This window comes from Rattus norvegicus, chromosome 15, assembly GCF_036323735.1.
Source record: "Rattus norvegicus strain BN/NHsdMcwi chromosome 15, GRCr8, whole genome shotgun sequence".
In the NCBI taxonomy this organism is placed as follows: Eukaryota; Metazoa; Chordata; class Mammalia; order Rodentia; family Muridae; genus Rattus; species Rattus norvegicus.
In genome coordinates, this window is record NC_086033.1 from 107,690,867 (window position 1) to 107,716,430 (window position 25,564).

The following is a 25,564-nucleotide window of genomic DNA, read 5'->3' on the forward strand; positions in this document are numbered from 1 at the left end:
TACAGCAATTCTCTGCTGTGGTGGAAACAAAAAACATTGTGCTCTCCTGAGAATTGTGAAAGCACATCTTTCTGAGTGCTACAGAAATCAACCCAGGAAGAATCTAATTTCTTGAATTTATAACATGACTTTCTTGAGATTTAGGGCCATAGAATTGAGCTAAATAAAACTAAAAGTAAATGTGGTGCTCTACAAGATGAGATTTGGAGCCTAAGGCTATCATCAAATGAAAGCGATCGATTCAGAACGTCCTTTTTCTGTTTTCCATTTTTATTTCTTTTTAATGTAGTTTTAGGAATTGTAGTATATAATCTTCCTTCTCAGAAATTTAGACTATATCTTGGGTAAGGATTTGCCTTAACTACATAGTTAGACTTGAAGACAAATGAAAGTTATCATTTGAGATAGTTATAAAGGAATGAGAGTTATTTCTTAGATTGTGCATGCCTATGTGTATACTTGTGTGTGTGCACTTGTGTGTATTCATTCACCACACACACACATATGAGTGTGGGAGTTGTGCCCCTGTGTGTGTGTGTGTGTGTGTGTGTGTGTGTGTGTGTGTGTGTGTTTGTGGTAGAGGGGAGCTGCACAAAAATTGTAATTTCAGGAAAAGAACACCACAGGAGTCCTAAGTAAACAAGCTTCAATATTTTTTGCTCACCCCTACCTACATTCCTCTGGCTCTTTATGTGTTATTCTCTGTTCTTTCTTTTGAGGTCCACATATATCTGAACCTGGCTTCCATAGATAACAAGAAAACATGCTTCAAAGATACCTTTGGTTATGAGTTGGAAATGGTAGTCATTTTGTTTCGCTGGTTTTCTTTCATATATACATTTCCTGCATACTTAAAGCATTTGAAGTCACAGACATATCAGTCAATGGATCTCTCCTAGCTCACAGGGAGAAAATATTCAAGCAAAGCTTTTCATCAAGATGCCTCATAGATACCGTTAACTATGCTAAAGCAGCTTGGCTGCATTTAGCTTGTGCTCTTTTCTCCATGAAATGAGCTTAGTGATGCTTTCAAGACATTTAATTCTAGCAGACTAATTTATGTCGGGAATATTTTACTTCACACAGCAAAGTTTAGAATTTACTTGTACTCAGCTAATAGTCCGGGCAGACAGTCAGAAACAGAGGTCTTAATTTTATAACCCTCCAGATCTGGCTTTTGTGATTATACAGCTTTTTAAAACATATTTTACATTTCAAAAGGTTGTTCTTATCCTCAGTTACTACATTCATGCTTGCCAATGAGAACTGTTTTTCTGCCTCTGAGGATCATCTTTCTGGTTCCAAATGCTCCCAGCCTCTCCTGCTCAAAGCTTCCCACTGTAGTTCCTCTACCTTCCTGGGCCTGAAAATCTATGTGCATAGTTCAATTGTTTGTGCCACTGCTGAAAGGAAGAAAGTAATGCTAGCTAAAGTGCTTGACTGAGGCCCCATGAGACTCCACCTGCAAAACCTATGGGATTTTAATTTCATTTCTATTCATTATCTCAGAAATTCACTTTTCAAAGCCACATAAAGCAACAGGCCTTTAAAAGATAGGTAATTGATAATATATATTTTCTTATATATAGTGCTCATACTCTCTGCTTACTAACAGGTACAAGAGGTAGCAGCTTGGAGACTTTCAGATGATGAGCTGGGATACATTGTGCGTGAGAGAAAGTAGAGATGTCACTGTCCCAATGGGTCTCCTACTATTTTAATAAAATGAGTAATATGAAAAAGGCAGGAAGTGGGAAATGTCACCCAAACACAAGTCTTCTGTTTTATCAATAATAATGAAGCCGAATATAAAATCAAATCTCAGTACCTATCACAAAAATAACAATTGAGGGACTTTTTTTCTATTAAATTACTTAAAGCTAATAAAAGTTGCAAACTTAATATAAAAGTCCAACATCCTAATATGCGTTTTTGTGTGAATGCCTATATGTGAACATATAATTTATGATTTTAAGAAAGAGAAAAATCACCATGTAACTTAGCTCCATTTTTTTCAATTTTAATAAATTAAAATTCTGAATTGAAATCTTAATCTGTTTCATTACAGTATCCTTCCCCATTTAAATGAGGACTTTAGTTATAATCTGGTCCAACAGCCTAATCTTCCTGATCTACAAACTTAAGGGTGCAGGGTAATTAATTTGCTAAAGTCACAAAGCTAAGTGGAAGCAGACACAAGTCTAAGTTCAACATCTGAGATCCTGGATGTATGCATGCCTCTGTGTCACAACTCCATACTTCTGACTTTAGTTGCACAATGATAGAGTTGCCATTGTAAGCTTCCTAGAATACTTTGTAGGCTTAGAATTTTCTAAACTTACTTTATTTAGGGTACTAGAATGCTTTAACCTCCCTTCTAACCCACCAACCAGAGGTAGGAAAAGAAGAAGGTTTATAGAAGAAGAGTTGTGGTCCTCGGGGAACTAGGGGCAACTTTACTGTTTGTTATCAGGATACTAGTAGTCCAGTCCTATAGCAAACACCAAACACAAACCAGTAGTAGCTGCTCAATCCTGCAGACACCACAAGGCTCTGCCTACTCAGCACGAGTCAGCAGAAGCAGCAAGAATCAGAAGTTCTTTGGCACAATTCTCTCTATGAAGTGAAGATCAGTGAAGACCAGCAAAGACCAATGAAGTGTTGCATGCCAATGAAGACCAACGAGATATAGCGATGCACGACTGTCCTTTCACTGTCTGTGGAGTTCTACCTATACACTTTTTAAACATCATGGGCCTTCTTAAGTGTTGGTTCCAGTCTCACATGATATACACTGCATGACAAATGAGTGGTCAAAAAACAAAAACAAAACAAACAAACAAACAAAATTTCCCACTTCAGTATTTCTATGATTTTTCATATATATATATATATATATATATATATATATATATATCTCCATGCTATTCTTAAACTACTTTAGGTGATAAATGATTGCATCTGATATTTACAAAGTCATCCTCTCTCAATCAATATAGTCATGATACACATCTTATTAATATACTGTCAATTTTCTCATCCATTCATTAATTTATTGTGTTATACAGTATAACAAGCATTGCTTCATCATCCCTGAGCCGAGTATTCAAAGAATATTAAGAAAAAATGGAGGAGATATATACATGTTATGGTAAGACTAAGCATCAGAGAGGCAGCCTAAGAAGAATGCCACATCTCCCTGCTGCAGCCAAGAAAAAAGTCTCAGGGAAGCAATGCCACATGGTGCTAAGATTCAGTAGATGAGAGGAAGTTGCCAGATAGACAAAGGAATGCAGGAACTTCAAGTAGAAATATTAAGTAAAGGAAATCCCAAGCTATAACATATACAACAGTTTTCTAAAACAAAAATAAACTTGGAATATTCATTAATACCTACCATTGTTCTCATATGTTAGGAATGAGATTCTTACTTGACTCCTACTATCATATTATCTCACTGTTCTCAGAATGATCTTCCATTACACATTTTCTCTTAATATTTTAAATGTATCAACTGCACGTAAACACACAAAATCTAACAATAAGTGTTAAATATAATTACATATGTGACAAAGTTAGAAGAGAAGTATAAATAATATTTATCAGTGGATAGTAACCTATAGCTTTCTTTATTTTACCATTTGCATATTTCCCCTGATCCTTCAACAGAACATATGCTACCTATATAATCACATATGTTGACATTTTAAAACAAAGATGTTGAGCTAGAAGGACCCGAAGAGGGTAACATGCATAAAGCACTCACCAGTGAGCTGTGCATACTCTCATAGCTGATAAGAAATTCTAAATTTTATGTAATAGTATTACCAACTTAATGTGAGATAGTATTTCATTTATATGGTCTCAAAAGCTTTGCACTGAGATTTCTCAAACATTAGAATTCTTCATTTACCCATTCTGCCTTCACAGAGGTAAAAAGAATTGCTTCAGTGAAATATTTCTTTAAAATAAACCAAAGGAGAAGGAAACAATAAGATAATTTTATTCTTAAATACTTAAAAAAGGCAAAGTTGGAATTAGTTGAGAGAACCTTTAGTCTGCCTGTGTATAAATCTGAATAATATGATTCATGGGATGGGAATATTTACAAGGTCTCCTATCAGAGAGAGCAAAATTAATTTCCTGTGATAAAATATTACTCTACATATAGTTATACCTCAGGTCCTAAGCAAACAAGTTCCATTTTATTTCTGTCACTCCTATGTCACCATATTCTGGTAAAAATGCTTTACTGATAATTGTAGAAATAAACCTGTATTTCTGTGATAGCTTATTTTGGTAATATTCCTTGTATAGTTAGAAAAGCATTTGGTGATTGTCCTTTACCTTAGGAAAGGAGCCACTTGCTGAGTGTTCCTGCTCCTTCCCTGAATGGTAAATGGCAAACAGAACTTTACTAAGTTCATAGAAACAAAGTATTTTACATGACAGGAATGTTTACATTTGGTATAAATTGAAATACATGTACACAGAAAATTAAGCCAATATGGCTAAACTCCCTGAGTCTATCAAGGGCAATAACTGTAGCATCTAATAGAAGGCCAGATCCTGGTTTGTTAAAGTCACAGTAATAGTTTCTGATTTGTTTCAGAAGATAAATAAAGACTGACCAGTTTGCCCCTTGAAGATTCCAGGGACTTAACACTAAACAAAACAACCCCTCCTCTATTTTAGATGCTTCGACTTATAAGATTCCTTTTATAGAATTGGGCCTAATCTTTGCTTTTCCGGAATTTTTCTCATCTTACAATGGCCTTTAGAACATATTTTTTTCATTATCCACGTGAAAACATTTAAATATGTTTTTATAAAATCTATACGGTTTATTTCTAAACTGCTAGTTTATTAGTCTTTTGATGTCTCATATTGATGTACCCTAAGAACTGACATCAAGATGTAAAATCTGCTAGACACCAGTCTCTGGCATCTAAATGAGTGTACTGATTTATATGGCGAGCATACTTTATTTAACATGTTTCTTCATTTATATTTAAAGATTTGTTTACTGGAAAGCAGTCTTTCTGGTTCCAGCAGCATAAGTGTCCCACATGTCCTGTAAAGCGCATTTCTTGACTATATCCAAAAGCCATGTGGAAGCAGGCAACACATGCAATATTGGCTGCTACATACACTCTATGATGCCCACAAAATCACAGTTACCTAGTGATGTGTTTTTCATCACTTGTCCTCATCATTTACAGATGCACATATGTACATCCAGGTCAAGAAATACATGCACACTTTAATTTCAAAATTTAGTTTTGATTATACTCATTAGTAGAGCACAAAGATGTAAACTCCCATATATAAGTCAGCTATTGTTCTCAAGTGATAACTTTTTTAATCAACAAAAATAATGGAAGACTAAAACTCACTTTAAGTACTTGTTAGTTTCAAACTTATAATTATAGTTATCACCACTGACAAGAAGACTTTGAACAAACAAGTGATTCATAAGATGAAAGACCTTGAACTAGTGAGTGAATATGGTTATTGTGAGATCAGAAAATATTTCTAGTGGCAGAGACCCTCAAAACTCAAGGGACATAAATAAGCCATATACCCCTCCCCCAATAAGACAGTGCAAGCATAGCATAACCATATTCAATTATACTGTTTGTTTATAAAGAAAAAAATCACTGGAATATAAAATACCAAGAATATGCCTCATAAACATTAATTGGAACAGTTGTGAAGACATGGAGACGAGAATACTGATCAGAAAGAATCAAAATGGAAGTTGGTGTTGAAAATAGCATCTGCTGACCTGAACAATAATCACAGGATATACACACGTGCTACAAACTGATGCTGACATCTTAATAAGTTGCATTTTACTTTAATGTATTTAATCCCACAAATTATAGTTAGAAGAAAAATTATGGTCTTAAATAAAGACCATGCCAAAAGCATCAACTTGAATTTCCCAGTTGACCTGTTCAGAGCTTCAGCACAAGAAAATGACCTGGAGGTCATGTCCACTCTAAGCACCTTAATTATCTACACAAAAGCCAGTCTGATAGCTGATGGAATCTAGGGAAAAGCAACATCCTACCAGAGAAAGGTCCCTTCTTGGATATGTTAGAAAGGAAGCTTGGTTCAGGTTTCTTGATTTTATTTAATTCATTTCATTAGTTTTAAAAAAGACATTATTTTTCAAGTAAAGAGTATTTAAAACGAGATTTTCCTTTTATCATATTTTTAAGTTGAATAGCATAGTATTGTTATCTCTAGCCATAACTGTGGACTGCTGATTTCTAGAGCTTGCTCTTTTTATCTAACTTTTTATATTCACAAAGATCTAAATGGAGATTATGAAATTATAGCTATAGCACACTCAAGTAAAAGGAAAGGCTAGCAGAACAAAATTATTTCTAAGAGTATATTTTAATCAAATATTTCACATCAAAGTCGAAGTGATTTGAGGCAGATCATCAGTTCATAAATTAGGGTTAGGATCATTGTGAGTGAACTGAGAAATGCCCTCACTTATACCCTTCAGGCACACTTCTAAGACAGAAGGTCCAGGGCCCCTGTCAAACACTATGCAATGTTTATCAGCCAAATAAGGCTCCTACTCTTTCTACAGTCATTCTGTGTGCCTCTTGGTCACCATTTTTCTACTGACCCCACTCTCAACTATAAGAAATACATACAAAACAGAGCAAAATACACAGAGGCATCCTTTTAACCCATAAAACTGTATCTTTTATCCACAAAGCTCTAAAGTCAGTAGTTCTCAACCTTCATAATGTTGTGACACTTAAAAACAATTCCTCATGTTATGGTTACCTCCCTATCATAAAATCATTTTGTTCCTATTTCATAACTTTAATTTTGATACTGTTATGGATCATAATGTAAAATTTTTGGAGTTAGAGATTTACCGAAGGTGTCACAACCTACAGGTTCTAAGTAGTAGTACAGCTACTGTGGCCAATGAGTCTAAGGATATGTTCATTGCATTGTATATTTCCCTACTCAGGTAAGATATCTTTAATTTTTAACAAGAGATTTGTAAATGTACTATTAATCTCAAAAGGGGAATTATCAACGATCCTGTGGCACATTGCCGAGGAGGGGAACATTGAAAGTGTTAGTTTTAGACCTGAAATATATACATGATCTACCATCTACTGTGCCAATCATAGAAATAGGTTTCCAGCATGTCTCATCCAAAATTTCAGACTAGGGAGGGAGGCTGCTTTAGAAAGTCAATACCTAAAATTCACACGTTGGGAACTCAGTATGCCTGTCTTCCAGAACAGTCTTGTTAGTTCACCATCACCTTCTCCATACTTATGATGTGGTATGTATATATATATATATATATATATATATATATATATATATATAGTATGTATATATACATATATATACACATACATACATACATATACATAATTTTTCAAGTGAAAATAAAAATAATGAATGCATAGGAGAAAATCATTTAAAAACTGTCAGATTGAATGGAGAACTTGAAACACCAGCAGAAAGAAGTCTTATGTTTTATTAAAAGTCATGTCTCTAATAAATGTATGGTACTTTATAATTGGTCAGAGCACTTCTGAGCCTACCTACCTGTGAAAGGCATGTAAGAAGTAATCAAATCTACTGTTAGTATGGAAAACATTCTCTCTGTACATCCATGATCTTGTTTGCATTAATGGAATCCACTTGAAATAATGCTTGGGTTAGTAGATTCCCTCTCATCTTGTCATTAGCATACAGGCTACTTGTTGAATTAAACAGACTTGATTATATTTTCTCTTTTAAATCTTTCAGATTTGTATGTTGATCTCCTAGATCTATTACCTCAGAATATAGTCTAGTTGGAGATAGTATAAGTTCAAATTAGGCTGTTTTGATGGTCATAAATTAATTCGACTGATATCTAGATTAGGAGAAGTATAGACATAAGAGAGACACTAGGGATGTTTCCACACAAAGGAAACAACATGGAAAAACAGGGAGACAACAGCAATCCACAGGTTGAAGAGATGAACCTTGAGGAAACTAGCCCTGAAAATAGCGATATTGACCTTCCAGTCATTAAGCATATGAGAAAATCAATTTTTGTTGGAAAATGTACTTAGTTGCTCATATTTTTTAAATCAGGTTGAGTAAAGTAATATGCTATTTACTAAAGCAATGTCATTTTAAAAAATCCACCTTTATGCTTGAACCACTGTTCAGGTAAGCCATTACTTCCTATAGGTTCTCATTAGAAAATAAAGAAACAAAAAATATAAAACAAGCAAACAAACAAACAAAATCACTGAGGCCAGTTCCCTGAAGGGTGAGTCCCACGGTGTGCTGCTGTATGGATTCTGGTGGGTGTAACTAAAGATAACTCCCTAAACTTCTGCTGACAACTTCATGTTTGGTTTTGGGTACTCAACCCACTAGTAAATATGAAGTTGCTACCCCTTTCAGGCAGAAAGAGATGTTCACCATCTGCTCACAATACAAGGAAGAATTTCATAGACACAGAGAGAAAGCCTTGCACATATATCCATCTCTTTTTCTCACGTTAGGAAATGTAATTCAAGTGAATGTCTGATGAAAGCATCTTCATTTCATGCAATTGGTATTTATAATTATTTCCTCTGCTTTTATACTTTGGGTTCTAAGCAGAAAGAAATATAAGAAGAATATTAATTTTATTCCTAATGAAAATTGTTATTAAAACACCATGGGGCTACATTTGTCCTGATAATAATCCAGGTGAAAGAGAAATTTTCAAACTTGTTAAGCTGGTATTCAGATCTAGACATATAGCTCAATGGTAGAGTTTTCCTAGCATACCCAAATCCCTGGCTTTTCTCCATTAAACAAACAAACAAATACAGTGTCTTCTAAACATCTCTCAGTTAATACGAATGAGATTATTTATTTTCTTTTAAAATTGGTCCTTTTGCAGTGCCAAAACAGTGTCTTCTTTAGATAGAATTGCTACACTGACATTTATATTTTCTTTAACTTTCATTATGTAATCTAATAAACATACCAAACAGCATCTTTGTTCCCCCAAGTCTTCTATGACTCATTTAAGAAAACTGGTAAGGCATAAATAATCATTCTGATTCTTCAGAGTGAAATAAAAACACCTTCATCACAAGCTGCATTTCTCCAGGGGAAGGGGATATTTGGACCCCAGAGGAACTTCAGCAATGCCTAAAGACTTGGTTTGATTTTCAGAAATAAGAGCAGAAGATGGGCTGGTGTTATTGGCATCTAGTTGACAGAGGCCTGGGATGCTACAGAACATTATACATTGCAATGCACAGGCCTTTCTCCACCAATGAATATTTAACTCAAAATGAAGAATTAAGTTAGAGAGACCCTGTCTTGGTAGCACACTGAGATTAAGAAGGTTGGTAAGATAATAGGGGATGAATGAATGAGACCTGTAAAGTTCAAGTTTTCTGATGCTCTCAAACTCTTCTTATGTTCTAATTCTGTGAATTGTGTTTGTGTTCTGGGTTCAGTCTCTTTTTCCCTGATTGTAAGTGGCAGGGTTTCTCCAGTCCTCCTGGAAATTGATTTAAATTTATCAACAGCATCATTAGACACAATCATTTATATGATAATTATAAATACTTTTGGACAGCTATAGTCTTTTTATTCACTATTTAATTTTTGTCTGCATATTCTTGGCCCTAGGAGTTAAAGCACACCATCTCCCTGATGATAAATGCATCCTCCATTTTAAATCAGCTTAAGAGATAAAGTTGTATTAGGTAGGAAGGCCCTTAAGTGGGTCTGATTAGGCCAGAATTTTGAGCACGGTAAGCTTTGCGTCTTGAACACTAAACCTTCTAATAATGGAATCATGCAGGCTTTCCTCCTCTTCCTGTCTTTAGTTCATGGAATGCAAATTCTGATCTACTTTATATAACATCCTTATGCATGGAAAGCAGCCCTGTTAGGCATAGGATATAACGCATCTAGCTTCATTATTTGTATTTTGTCTAGACTTTTAGAAACAAAACCAGGAAATAAAAGCCTACAAAATTCACCTCTTATATTAAAAAGCATTGTCCAGGAAGTAGTCAGATAAATGGAAGTTGACGAAAGTGAGAGAACCAGGTGATCCAAAAAAGGATGGAGCAAAGAGAAAAGTGGTTTGGCGGTAAAATGGAAGTTTTCAGAGAAATTAGTACTGCAGGTATATATATCAAGGTCATTCAAATAACCGAGAGTGTGCAGATATTTTTGCTTCCTATTCTTCATTTAGCAAATATGCCTTGGCCAATCTGTGGCCCTACAAAGAAGACAACTTGAATCACCTAAAAGTCCATCAAAACAGTAACTGGAAAGCACATTTACTTATGCAAGCAGTGCCCAGATAGATGGGCTTTTACACTTACATCTAGGGTGAGGATTTTTAAAGTGTGATTGGCTAGTGTTCCAAATGAGAGGACCTCTTCCTCTGGAAACACCTGAGAGGCAGTGGTGAAAGCAAGAGAAGGATGGGTAGAGGCACTTCAGTGTAGCCATAATTTTCTTTCTTTTGGTTCTTTTTTTTTTTTTTTAATTTTCTAGTAGGACACAGAGAAGGAAAACATTTCCCAACTCATTTCTCCTTTTCAAGGTGAAATGAAAACACTGCAGGGAAGCAGAGTGGCCTACTTTCCATTCTTCAGACTAGAAACACCTGTGAAGTCTTGAAGCAATTTTGTAAAAATTTGCTTTTGACTATCTGTAATGCTTACAGGGCTGACTGTTTTCTGTCATTCAAATTCCTTCTTCAATCCCGCCTCTTCAGAAAAGCATTCCCTGCCCGTCAGTCTAAAGCAACTGTCAATCTAAAGTAACTGCCATAAACATTTCAGATGCTTTGTATCTTCTCAGATTTTTTCCTCGACATTCTTTCTTGATTTCTGTCTCTATATGTCTAATGATTTATCCCCAACATTAGAAAACAGATTCCATAAGAATATAAGCCCAATATTTGGCACCTCATAAAATTCAATAAACATTTGTTAAAAGAAAAAGTAAGTACATAAGAAAGTCTAAAAATGAAATGCGCAAGTAGAGAGATCTGGAGGGCAGAGATTGGAAACAGTGCTAAGGACAGATAAAGTCCTCATGGAGCCTACAGTTCCAAATCATGAAAGGAAAAATCACTCATCAGATGGCAAGTGCAAACTGAGCAGAGACTACCCAGGCATTTCCATATATTTACAACCTTCATCAATATGCATAGACTTCACATATGGTGGATGCTTGCGGCTGGAGCTGTAATTACCCAATCTCAAAGCTAATCAACCCTGAAATGCCACACAAGCTTTTGACTTTCCTAACTAGAATTCTATAACTAGAATAAATAACTACGTGTGGATTTCAAAAATTATATCAACATAAGATTGTTTCACCCATGCAGCCCCCTTTATTTCTTTTCCATGGCAGGGAAACTGCAGCCTTTGCAATTCACAAGCACAGACTTCACAAGGGTTAAATTTGTTATCCATTTTAGGAAGTCTCTGGACAGCTAAATTTGCAGGGCCCTCTGCTGCCTGCTTTTGGCATTGAAGCTAGCAAGCGTTTCTAAGGCATTAGAAATCCTGGAGAAGCCATTTCCAGTTAAAGCCAAATACTTTAGAAATGCCAATAGAAAATAATAAATCCTTAGATAACAGAAAACTATTTCAATGCTCTAATAAATTAAAATATTCTCAACTATTTTGTAATAAAGTCAAGGCAAAAATCCTAACTATATTAATCTGTTCTTCTCTCAAACCTGTGATGAATGTTTTATAAAGCAATGAATCTACAAAAATGTTGGTGGATTAATATTTTAAATGATTAAAAGAAGGTTATGTCATTCTATGGTGATCATTAATTTTAAGTGATATCACTAATTAAAATTTCTCTGTATGAAAGTATGCTTTAATATTTTAAACCTCAATTATTTTATCATAGGAAGTGTTACTATGTTTGGGGTTTCTATAGATACATTGGTTATTCATAAATAACGAATTGATTCATAACTAATATTACACTTGATCTTAGCCAAAAGGCCGAGAAGCGATCATAGCTAATATTAAATGAGCATTTCTTTAACCCATAGTTGTATCCATCCAGATAATATGTTTTTAAACTCCCTGAAAACTGCTTCAGGAGATTAATGTTTGTGCCACACACAGCAGCGAGAGAAAAGTGATGCAGTTATCTGATTGGACACTAGTGGCCACTGTTACTCCAGTTATTATGATAGAGAAGAATGGAAAGCCTGCTTCGAGTCTCAAGAAATGCCTGCTCTTTATTACCTTAAGTAGAGCAGACATCGGTAATGTACATGACTGTACTGGAGAAGCAAACTTTAGAAAAATATCAATATGACTGTTGGAAGGCAAAGGATTATTAACAGATTATATTTATATCTTAAGATACATTGCTCTTTGAATTTTTTTCAGTATATAGGAAATAGTGGATAAACTGCCAAGTATCCAGTCACCCGCATACTCACATGTCTCTGATGAATCTACAAAATTGTCTCCCCAGTAAAAGGCTGATATTCAGTTTCAGAATCACTCTGATCTGGGGGAAAATGACTGAAATCTTCAGCCCTAGCTTCCTACGATGGTGTGGCTCTGCACAGACACTCCTCATCCCTGATCTAAGTCTTTATACTCAGGTTTATACAACAACTTTCCATGTGGGAATTGAGTTAAAATTCCCAAAAGATATTTAAAAGTCTAAGTCATGCCTTAGAAAATCATGACTCTTAGTCTAAATCTGCCCTGTTTTTCAGTTTAATGAGGTTTTATTAGAACATAGCCTTGACCATTTCTTTACTTGTTGTAAAGTTTCATATATATCATAGTTTGAATTGTGCATATGTTAACATCGTGGACCACAGATGTTACCGAGACATCGTGGACCACGAGGCTTGGAGTATCGATTCTCTGGCTTTTAAGACAAAAATTTTGCTAAATTTCAGTCTGTGATATTTGAAGGGCAAAAATTTTAATTGGCCTCCTGTGGCACTTGCTGCTCACATTCCCTTCCTACTTCTAATTATCCAGCTACAAGATGAGAAAGTAAATTCTTTAAATTATAGTTTGGCATTCCACCCTAGTGTCCAATGATATCTGAAGATTGATTTCAAGTAACCGTTCTGAGTATGAGGGATTCTAAAAATGGCAAACCCCATCTTCAGCTGTCAATCATTCCATGCAGCTTCTGTTTGCCAGACAGCAAGCTCTGTACTGTTAGAGAATTGAAATCACTGTAGGTTGAAAGAAAACTGCAGAACTACTGTAAAGTGCTCTATAGCAGAGTTCCCTGGACAAACAACATTCAGTGGCCAGCAGATGCCATCACTTGTTGTTCAGATGCTACTAAATTGTCTGAAGGTTAACTTTACAAATATTTTCTCTATTACAGCTACTGAAATATTATATATTATATATTTTTATCTGCAAAGAATTCCCTAATGACAGAGTTTTGAATTACTAGATACTGAACTCTTTGACATAAAACATACTTAGAAATTATTCTCCCTTTAAAACGAATTGCCTTTAAAAATTAAAGGAAAAGGAAAAGACAGTAACAATAATAGTATATAAGAGGTGAATTAATGATAGAAAATTTTTAAATAGGAGAATCCTTTCAGGGCAATGAGAACTGTTTAATGGTTCCACAAGAACTAAAAAGTTCAAGAAAGAGGAAAGAAACAGAAGACACACAGAGATAGAAATGAGAGGAAAGATCTGGGGAGAAGCTGTCATATTTGAAATAGTTGTATAACACTTTTACTATAACAAGTAGGCTTAGAGGTCTATCTAATGAAGCTGGCTTAATCACAAATGAAGATATTAAAATGAGCTCATTAACAAGGATATTAAATAGGTTCCCAATGCACAAACCTCATTAATGAAAAAGAAGAAAAGTGAGAGCTGTTTTCCATTTTAAGGTGCAAACAAAGGAGGAGTTTGACACAGTGTTTTCATCTGGGAAGGTTTTAAAACTCATGCAATAATCAAACATTCCCGGGGTAGGGCACCTGCCAGGTCTAATTTTCTTCTGAAGTTCTGAAATAGGACTTCTCAGAAATTCTGCATTTGCTTTACTTTGTAATTCAAGTTATTTCCCCTCTCAGTAAATCTGTAAATCTGGCTCAAGTATCTATGACGGCTTAGCAGGAATTTGAAGGGGGACCATCGTTACTGGATCTGTCTCATGGCCCATAAGGCTATAACAATACCTCTCCTTCCTTTTTCCCTTGGTTCTCTATTTTACATTAAGACAAACAAGTCTGTGGCTGGTGGACTCCGTGTTGAGGAGATTAAATTCTGGTCATGTTAAGAGTTAAGAAGGCAAATTACCATTTTATTTTCTCTCAGGAACCTTTCATGGCAACACTCCAACATTTATCCTACTCTCTATGAAGCCCCTGCTCAATGTGGGCTTCAGGAATGAGCATGTTCTGATGAAGGCTGTTGAACAACATGGTCTAGTTGCAGAATTTAATACTCTCCTTGGGGGCAGGGACAGCTGCTTCTATGTGCTTGCTCATTTGAGGAATTAAATAATTCTTTGGAGGTGTCTAGGGTATTGTTTAGTGAATAAATGCTGTTTAAAATATGATTAATTTGATATTCAACTAATAACTCAAAAGAAGCAGAAAATTGAGTCAAGGCACATTTGTGATTAGAGATACAAGCCGTTTGCTGCTGTGTCTTAAGAATTTAAAGACTGCGTGCATTCTCTCAATATTAACATTTACATAAAAGCATGTCAACTTACTGAAAGGGGCCTGAAGAAGAATTAGAAAGTGATTTTAAGAATTAGAAAGTGATTTAATAAACAAACATTTATTGAAGAGAGCTCCACCCATATTTGTCAAGAGAGCCCCAGTTTTATTCACTGTTACAATACACTCAAATCAGACAAATGAATCCCAGGTGCTCTACACCAGCCTATGGCCCACTCACTTTTCTGCTCTAGAAACTCACTTCTCTTGCTTCCAGTGCAGATATTTGAAGCTGTAGGGAACCGTTCTTGCTACGTGATGTATAATGGAAGGACAGATAGGAGAGATGTTAAAGATTCTTATTTTCCTCCTTATCAAAAGGAAATGCATTTCTATCCAAGCGCTTTCTTTTTCTTTAGACCCTTTCTACAAAGAACTGATGTTTGCAGCTAGGGAAGTTTATCTTGCATCTATGAGATATATTCCTAATAAAACTAGGGAAACCTCAAGTTTCTAAGTCATTACTGAGCAAGCTTTATGCAGACATCACAAATTAAAAGCCATCAACCCTAATGTATACTAATGATTAAATTATTAGTATGTAGCATCTACTGTAGTAGTTATAAACGACTATGTTCTTGTTGACACACTTGGTTATTTTCCAGGTGATTAAAAGATTGCCTTAGTTACACTGAGAGGAGCTTAACACAGGACCTTTAGGGACAAGATGACTGTCGATTTACTTAAGTTTTTATTTTGTCCCACTTTAGTTTTCTTCTTTCATTAGTAAAGTCCTCAGTGATTGAAAGCATGTCTTTCATTGTCTTTAGTGGCTTATCTCTATACTTAGAGTCAAGTGCTAGAAAATACCCAAATAAGTTTAAGTAATTGCCAAATGTAATCTCAAAGTATTTAGGAGCACAGAACCAGCTCCTCAGAGATATCTTTTATGTAATTGCACCTCAACTCACCTTTTAATCCAAAAAGGAAACATTTATTAGGCAATGCCTTTGCTCACAACCCACTTAGCTTTTTAATGTTAAATTCTAATTCAATATTTTAAGCTGATTATCAAGTTTTTTTTAAAATCTGATCATTTAGCTATTTTCTTTTAGGAGCCTGGAAGCAGCAAACAGTTGTAGTTGAAAGTAAATGATGAATTTTAAAAAAAGAAACTACTTTTAAGCTGTCAGGAAGAGAGGGGGCGTTACTACAATGTTCCTACACCCTTTAGAGAAAAGATAAGAGCTTCACTCTAAAAGATGATATATAAAATATATATTTGGGAATGAAGAATAAGTATTTGTATTGTGAAATACAGAAAAGTGTTTTCAATGTAATGCACGCTATGAAGAATGGAATAGGATATACAATTTAAGATTGTGTCATACAGGATCCTACAGTTTAGATTCTAGTTATTTTTTCTGTATTGAGAAGGGATATAAAGTTACTTAAAGTTAATCTGGTCAGGCGCACACGTTGAGCACAGCCAAGATAACAAGACAGAGCATAGCAAGATGAGGTAGAAAGTCAGGAAGGAGGTGATGAAATTCTAAGCCAGACAAAGCCAACAGATGTGGGGAAGACTTCTTTAGCCCCTATAGCTACAATTTGAAGGTGAAATATTTCCAAAATTCATCAAGAAATAATTGTTTCTATGCATGAGATAGAATTTAGAAACATTGTGGACGAGGTAGAAGAATTACAGTGAACCTGTTTTCTCTTTTCTTATAAGTAGACCTCCACACTTCCTCATTATCTTTGTCAATATGTAGCCTCAGTGGTTTTCAAAGTAGTAATTTTCAAGATTTTTATCCCTCTAGAATTTATCTCATCTTCAAGAAATAAGATGAGTCTTAACAAGATGCCTAGATTGAAATTACCCTGATGAAATGAAGTGTGTGCAGCATCATAGTTCATTTATTCTCACAGTTGATAACAGTAATAACCCAAACTATCCTAACCACTTTCAGTCCTTACAATGGTTAGTACCATGCAATGTTAAATGATTGCATTGATCATAATTTTACAACTCTGTTAGTACAATGAGATTTTCTGTTTAATAATTTGTGCTCCATATTTGCGCAATACAATTTAATTTAATCTACCCAACGCTTATTGGGTCCATACTATGTTAAATATCAAAAACCATTTCACAGAAGCACTTTCACTTTATCTTAAAAGATAAAATTACTCACTACGTGGGATTGAATAACTTGTTGGAGGGCTCAACCTTGGAGAAAATCCATTCACCTGCTTCCATTGACTACCTATATCTCTTCATGTAGGAGTAACACACTGTGAAATTTTCCTGAACAACATTGGCATATCAACTGGTGTTATTACTATTTGTATATTGCTTATATACCTGTACTGTTGATATTTTATGGGTGCAACTTCCTTTTCATGTGGCCTTCCCAAAACTAGACAATATTGATGAAGCCAAGAAGTGCATGCTGACAGGAGCCTGGTATAGCTATCTCCTGAGAGGCTCAGCCAGAGCCTGAAAAATACAGAGGCGAATGCTAGCAGCAAACCATTGAACTGAGAACGGGATCCCCTTTGGAGGAGTTAGAGAAAGGGTTAAAGGAGTTTAAGGAGCTTGCAACCCCATAAGAACAAGAATACCACCCAACCAGAGCTCCCAGGGACTAAATCACTACCCAAAGACTATACATGGACTGATCCATGGCTCCAGTAGCAAAGGATGGCCTTGTTGGGCACCAATGGAAGGAGAAGCCCTTGGTCCTGCCAAGGCTGGATGCCCCAGGGTAGGGGAATGTCAGGCCAGGGAGGTGGGAAGGGGGTGTGGTTTGGAGAAGAGGAATAACCTTATAGAACCTTATAGAGGGGGAGGGGAAGGGGATAGAGGACTTATGGATGGGAAAACGAAAAAGAGAATAACATTTAAAATGTAAATAAAAAATACCCTGAGAACCCAGCTATACCTCTTTTGGGTATATACCCAAAAGATGCTCCAACATACAACAAAGATACATGCTCCACTATGTTCATAGCAGCCTTATTTATAATAGCCAGAAGCTGGAAAGAACCCAGATGCCCTTCAACAGAGGAATGGGTTCAGAAAATGTACTATATCTACACAGTGGAGTACTACTCATCTATCAAAAACAATGACTTCATGAAATTCATAGGCAAATGGAATGAACTAGAAAATATCATCCTGAGTGAGGTTACTCAATCACAGAAAAACACACTTGGTATGCACTCATTGATAAGTGGATATTAGCCAAAAAGCTCAAATTACCCAAGATGCAATCTACAGACCACAGGAATCTCAAGAAGAAGGATGACCAAAATGCAGATGCTCCCACTCCTTCGTAAAACGGGGAAAAATATTCATAGGAGGAGATATGGAAGCAAAGCTTAGAGCAGTGACTCAAGGAATGGCCATTCAGAGCCTGACACACATGTGGCCCATATATATAACCACCAAAACTAGATAAGATTGATGAATCTAAAAATGCAGCGGAAAGGGACTGGATATAGATCTCTTCTGAAAGACACATCCAGAGCACGTCCAATACAGAGGTCAATGCTAGCAGCAAATCACCGAACTGAGAATAGGACCCCCTTAGAGGGAATTAGAGGAAATATTGAAAGAGTTGAAGGAGCTTGCAACCCCATAAAAACAATGCCAACAACCAGAGCTTCCAGGGACTAAACCACTACCAAAAACTATACATGAACTGACCCAGGGCTCCAACTGCATCTTTAGCAGAGAATAGCCTTGTTGGGGCACCAGTGGAAGGGAAAGCCCTTGGTCTTGCCAAGGTTGGACCCCAGTGCAAGGGAATATGGGGCAATAAGGAGGATATATAGAGGGAAATACCCATATGGGGGAGGGGGAGAGAGGGAATGGGGGCTTATGGACAGAAAACCAGAAAAGGGAATAACCTTTGAAATGTAAGTAAAAAATATATAATAAAAATTTTTTAAAAATACCCAATAAAAATATCCAAAAAATAAATTTAAAAAATTAAATAAAAGAAAACATTCTTAAGCATCCTGAGTGCTGGTCCTCTGGATTCTTCAATGATGTTTTATGCCTTAGGTGTAGGAAGGACATTGTATATGTATCAGTCAGGGCTGGGTATTCACAAGCATTCTCTGAGTTTTGATTTCATTAAGTCTAGAGCCTTATTTCTCCCACAATTTTGTCTATCCTTACAACTTGGTTCCTATCTCTTTAATCTATTTTACATTCTGTCACAAGAATCAGAAAGAAAATAGTATGAAACCAAGTTAATTTGCTCTCAGGAGAACAGCAAATTACAAAGGAATAATCAATTTGAATGACAGAATGATGCACCTGGAAGAAAAACATCTCTTTGTGACACATGAAGAATGTGCCTCCAGGGGAAAATTTCCTGAAATATCAATGGCTTATGCCCTAAGATCAACAATTGACAAATGAGACATCATAAAATTGCAAAGCTTCTATAAAGTAAAAGACACTGTCAATAGGACAAAACAGCAACCAGCAGATTGGGAAAAGATCTTTACCTGTCCTACATCTGATAGAGGGCTAATATCTAATACATACAAAGAACTCAAGAAGTTAGACTCCAGAGAACCAAATAATTCAATTAAAAAATTGGGTACAGAGTTAAACAAAGAATTCTCAGCTGAGAAATACCAAATGGCTGAGAAGCACCTAAAGAAATGTTCAACATCCTTAGTCATCAGGGAAATGCAAATTAAAAAAAATACCAAGATTCCACCTCACACCAATTAGAATGGCTGATTAAAAAAAAAAAAAACTCAGGTGACAGCAGTTGCTAATGAGGATATGAAGAAAAAGGAACAGTCCTCCATTGATGGTGGGATTGTAAGCTGGTACAACCACTCTGGACATCAGTCTAGAGAGTCCTCAGAAAATTGGACATAATACTACCACCTGAGGACCCGGTTATACCACTACTGGACATATACCCCAAAAATGCTCCAAAATATAACAAGGATACATGTTCCACTATGTTCATAGCAGCCTTACTTATAATACCCAGAAGCTGGAAAGAACACAGATGTCCTTCAACAGAGGAATGGATATAGAAAATGTGGCACATTTGCACAATGGAGTACTACTCAACTATTAAAAACAGTGAATTCTTGAAATTCTTAGGCAAATGGATGGAACTAGAAAATACCATCCCGAGTGAAGTAACCCCATCACAAAAGAACACACATAGTAGGAACTCAAGTGATAAGTGGATATTAGCCCAAAAGCTCAGAATACCCAAGATACAATTCACAGATCATATGAAGCTCAAGAAGAAGGAAGATCAAAATGTGAATGATTCAGTCCTTCTTAGAAGGAGGAACAAAATATGGGAGGAAATACAGGGACAAAGAGTGGAGCAGGGACAGAAGGAAAGGTCATCCAGACACTGCCCCACCTGGGGATCCAACACACACACACACACACACACACACACACACACACACACACACATTGATGAAGCCAAGAAGTGCATGCTAGCAGGAACCTGATATAGCTGTCTCTTGAGAGGCTCAGCCAGAATCTTACTGATACAAATGAGGATGTTTGCAGCTAACCATCAGACTGAGCAATGGAGGAGTTAGAGAAACGACTGAAGGAGCTGAAAGGGTTTGCAACCCCATAGGATAAAGAAAAATATCAATCAACCAGGACCCCCAGAGCTCCCAGGGAATAAACCACTAACCAAAGAGGACACATGGAGGAACCCATGGCTCCAGCTGCATATGTAGCAGAGGATGGCACTGTCTGGCATAAATAGGAGAGGAAGCCCTTGTTCCTGTAAAGGCTTGTTTCTTCAGTGTAGGGGAATGCCAGGGTGTTGAGGTGGGAGTGGGTGGGTGGGAGGGGGAGCATCCTCATAGAAGCAGGGGGAGGGGGAGGGGAGAGGGGGAACTTGGAAAGGGGATAATATTTAAAATGTAAATACATAAAATATTCAATAAAATTAGAATGTGCTTCTATGTAGCTCATATTATTTTTCTTCCTGACATGTAAAAAAACACTCAGGTTTCCAGAAGCAGACAGCAGTAAGTGTGGTCTTACCAGAATGTCTGTCTCAGAGAATAATAGGATAAAGCCAGAGATAATCTCCTACTGGAGAAGACATCTTAGCTATCATACACAGGAAAAAGCTTATTTGATGGATATTGGTTTAGATTTCATCATCATCCTAAATACTCAGTGTTACTACATTGAAATCTGACTTTCATAACAAATAATTCATTTTAGTTTTTTTATTTTTAATTAATAATAAACGTTGGCCCTATAGAACATCCATGCCTAAGTGCAGGGAAGAAATCATCCATCTTACTGGTAAAACCTAGTATGGAGACCAGAGACTGAAGCTTTCACCAGCCTTTGTTTCAGCCTGATAACAATCTAGACACTTTCTAGCACGTTAAAGAAGCAGATGAAGAAAAAGTGTGAGGCATGTTGATAACTTACATATTTCTATTAGTTAGAAGTATAGAATTCAATGAATAAATCATAACGCCCCTACGTATAGTAAAGCATGCTTATATAGTCCCTAAGGAACTCAGTAGAACTTGCAGTATCCCCCCCCACTTTGTGTGTGTGTGTGTGTGCATGTGTCTGTGTGTGTTTCTTTCTGTCTGTCTGCAAACATTCAGAGGCATGTTCTTATTTCCATAATCTTTGAAGCAAGAAATGTTAACACTAGCCAAATAGTGACCTATTACAGCTATGGAGGTTAAAAGGGTAAAGACAATCACTTGTTGATTTAGCTGTTATGCTTCTCAGCTAATAGATCCAGCCTGCAGGAGGGTATGTAAAGTTGGAAACACAGATTAAATTACTTCTACCCCATGGGCTAACTATCCACCATTCTTCAAGTTTAATCTGAGTAGTCTGCTTCCAAAATAAAAGTAAATGACAGACATCTGGCTGTGACTCTGAGCTTCAATTCCTTCATTTGAACAAAACTTGCCCAGAGCTCTCTACCTATGGGTGGTACTAATGGCGTACATCCCAATGGAGACTAGAGGTAAATCTAGCAAGTCAGAAATAACAATATCACAGTTCACTGCAGCCTAGCCACTTTCATTTAGATGTCTGAATACTGTAGCAATACTGCAAAGTTGTTTTCCACTCGGGACTCACTCTTCAGGATCAGTTTTGAGCAGGAAGGCAATTGTGCGGAAACCATACTGCATTGCAATTAGATTTAGCTTATAAATTGCAAATCTAAGGTAGCTTCAATTATTCTCACACAGCAGTCCCACAGTCTTCTTCATGACTACAGCTAGCTGTGTTTTATGCTTTGCTTTCTCAGCCATGAATAAGAAGACTTCTTGTGACACTACAAAGGCCCAGAAATAAGCACACAAATTCAGGAAAAATTAGTGTTCAAAAAGTCCACCCTTATTTCACTTCGATTCTTTATAAAAATGGCTTAACAAATTATAAAATGTATATTTATTTAAATGGGGGGATTATGTATGTGTGCTATGTTCCTGGGCAGTGTTGTATGTATCAGACTGTTACCTTCAAGCTCAAGATTACTCAGTGAAGGGTAAGATCTGAGTGTGTAACACTCAGCAGAAGTACACAGACAGCCCTTTTACCATACTCTTTATGGTTGATTTTAATCACATCTACATTTCTGAAATTATTCCTTTAGAATGGAGGCCCTTTCGTTACACATGACAGGAAGTACACAGTGGTTTAAGAAACAGTTACATGAGCACCAAGAACATGTTAACTGAACTTTCACACAAAAATAAACATCACATTGAACTGCTATTCAAACCAGCTACTGTTATCCAGACTAGTGGGAAGGAATGACTCGGATTTTCTTTTTCTTTTTCTTTTTTTTTTTTAAGTTTTTGAATGTTTGAGAATTTCTTTTCTATTGGATATATTATGTATTTACATTTCTAAAGTTATCACCTTTCCTGGTTACCCCCCCTCTCCCATCCCCTTCCCTCTGCTTCTTTGAGGATGCTCCCCTCCCTTTCACCCACTCCGACCTCAACAGCCTGGCATTCCCCTGCACTGGGGAAACAAACCTTCACAGGAACAAGGGCTTCTCCTCCTATTGATAGCAGACAATGCCATTCTCTGTTACATATGCAGCTGGAGCCATGGTTCCCTCCATGTTTACTCTTTGGTTGGTGGTTTAGTCCCTGGAAGCTCTGAGGGGCCTGGTTGGTTGTTATTGTTATTCTTCCTATGAGATTGCAAATCCCTTCAGCCCCTTCAGTCCTTTCTCTAACTCCTCCACTGGGGTCCCATGGCTCAGTCTATGGTTAGCTGCAAGCATTTGTATCAGTAAGGCTCTGGCTGAGCCTCTCAGGAGACAGTTATATCAGGCTCCTGTCAGCAAGCACTTCTTGGCATCAGCAATTTTGACTGGGTAGCTACATATAGGATGGATCCCCAGGTGGTGCAGTCTCTGAATGGCCTTTCCTTCAGTCTCTGCTCCACTCTTTGTCCCTGCATTTCCTCCTGTGAGTATTTTGTTCTAAGAAAGACTGAAGCATCCACATCTTTTGTGTTTGCCATTCAAGTGTTGACAAATAGGTTCACTGATAAAGACCCAGAGGGAAATAAGGATAAAATAAGTAGTTTGTAATGGAATTGTAACTTCATCATCTAATACTTCAATTTTCACTTATTCAGTCCCTAAAATTCTCCAAGGGAGCAAGTTTACTCTACTAACTACTGAAACATAAGAGAAATATTCATAAAAGAAAAATCTCTAGCCAGAGGAACCAAATTACCCATTTGGGTCACAAACTCTTATCATAAATTATCATGCTGACATAAACCTTGGATGTCACATTTATGTATGTGCAGCCTTTCATACTATCATCTAATGCCTTTCCAATTTTAATTAACTGCTTTCTAATATAATTCGCTTTAGAAACAAGTTGAGAAAAGCCTATAATTTTTCAGAAGTTCCATAAGGAACAGATCATTCCATTCTCTGGCAGTGTTAACGATTGGATTCTGTTCTTATCTGCTAGAGTCTCAGAAAGGCTTTCTGTGAGTTTTCAGTTTTAATTCTCAACAATGTTCTTACAACAAAGAGGCCCAACCTACATTTCTGCAGAGATGAGGAGGCAAAGCTGTATGCTACCTCAGCCATTTAAATGGTGGAACTCAATAAAGATTAACTTCTATCACTTTTTATTTGATTTGCAAAAGGAGCCAAACTGTTTGGTGGTATTAAATGGAAAGATTCCTAGTGAACTTCATCTATTATTTAGTTTACCAGGAAAAAAGAAATAAGGAAATAAAAGGAGAAAAATGCTTTTATTGGCAGCCTTTGTGACTAAATAGAAACATCCTGCTGAGTCTCTCCTTTCATTATTTCATTTTAAATGTAGAAAACTGAACCCTGGCTATGATAAGACAATTAATTAGGAGGATAATGAGACCATAAATAAATGTAATCAAAAGATCAAGATCATCAGAGAATGTGCAGAAATGTAATCAAGTGCTATGAATCCAAATAGTCTCCAAATATAAAGCAAACGCTAAACTCACAGGAAGACCTGCATTTGCAGGTTCTCAGGAAACCGAATTTGAATTTACACAGAAGACTGGTATGCAGAGAATTTAAAACAAAGAGATATTGTCAGTTGATGCTTCACCTTTGCGGTCTGATTTTAAAATTTAGATATAGTTTTTAAAAATAAAGGACAAAAGTAACTGAATTATTAAGATTTTTCTTTGGGGGAAAAAAGGGAAGTGAGAAGAGAAGAAAAACTGAAGAGAGACTATGTATGTCAAGCAAAACACAGAGAATAGAAAAACAAATTTAAAACTATCTATCTTGATCACATTCTAATCTAGACCCTTCTGCCAAATCATGGAACCAAACTCAAATCTTTCTAACACTTATCTACAGTTACAGCTACATTTCCCAGGTTCTACATTCTCTCTCTCTCTCTCTCTCTCTCTCTCTCTCTCTCTCTCTCTCTCTCTCTCTCACACACACACACACACACACACACACACACAGGGACACGGACACGGACACGGACACGGACACACACACACTGTGTTCTGTACTACTGAGATGCATTTAATGTTTACTCTATGCCTGGAGATCACTGACTAAAAGACATTGGAAATTTCTGTATAATGCTGAATGCTCTACTAGACCCAGGGTTGCAGTTTTTAGTGTCCCATGTACCTCACTGAATAACATCTGTTTCAATGAGATCTGTCTTTTAGGTCTTGTAGAGGTGAACTGTTTACCCCAGTTTTCTTTCAATTGCCAACTTATATTTTAAAGTATAGGTTAAACACTACTAGTATGTAAACCATGTATTTATGTACTCAAAACTTATCACCATCTCCTTAGTGATTTGCTCAGGCATAGTTTTCAACATTCCTTCTATTTTATTTTCATTGCATTTCCTCCTCACCAAATGGAGAGTTCATTGGGAATTCTGATGATGTATAATCTATCACTCTTTGCTCTTGTATTTTCCTAGCTCTCTGCTACATATGATAAAATTTTAATTGATATTGGTTATACTATATTTGGAACTTCAGTCTCAAGTTTCTGTACTAAAACTGAATTTTCTGAGAAGTAAATTCATGTAGTAATCTCAGATGAACCAGTTAAAACCTCTTAATCCTGTTTTTATAGCAATGAAGTAGAACTTCATTAGATTTAAAATATCAAGGCGCTGTCTATTTATTGACATAATTCAACTCCACTTGCCTCAACTTAACATATTTTCTAGCCTTCCCCTAGCATATGATTAACTACCCACCAGCCATATCCAAGAAGAGTGATGTTCCCTCTCCTAGTATCTACCAATTGTTAATAACTTTTA

The 25,564-nt window shown here is 36.3% G+C and overlaps 1 protein-coding gene and 1 pseudogene across 7 annotated transcripts in view; both read right to left on the bottom strand.

Annotated features, from left to right (window-relative positions):
- The window catches only part of Fgf14 (fibroblast growth factor 14), a 643,687-nt gene that overhangs the window by 248,067 nt on the left and 370,056 nt on the right, over positions 1-25,564 (bottom strand). The window lies entirely within an intron of this gene.
- LOC120097280 (U2 spliceosomal RNA) lies at positions 11,965-12,059 on the bottom strand (annotated as a pseudogene).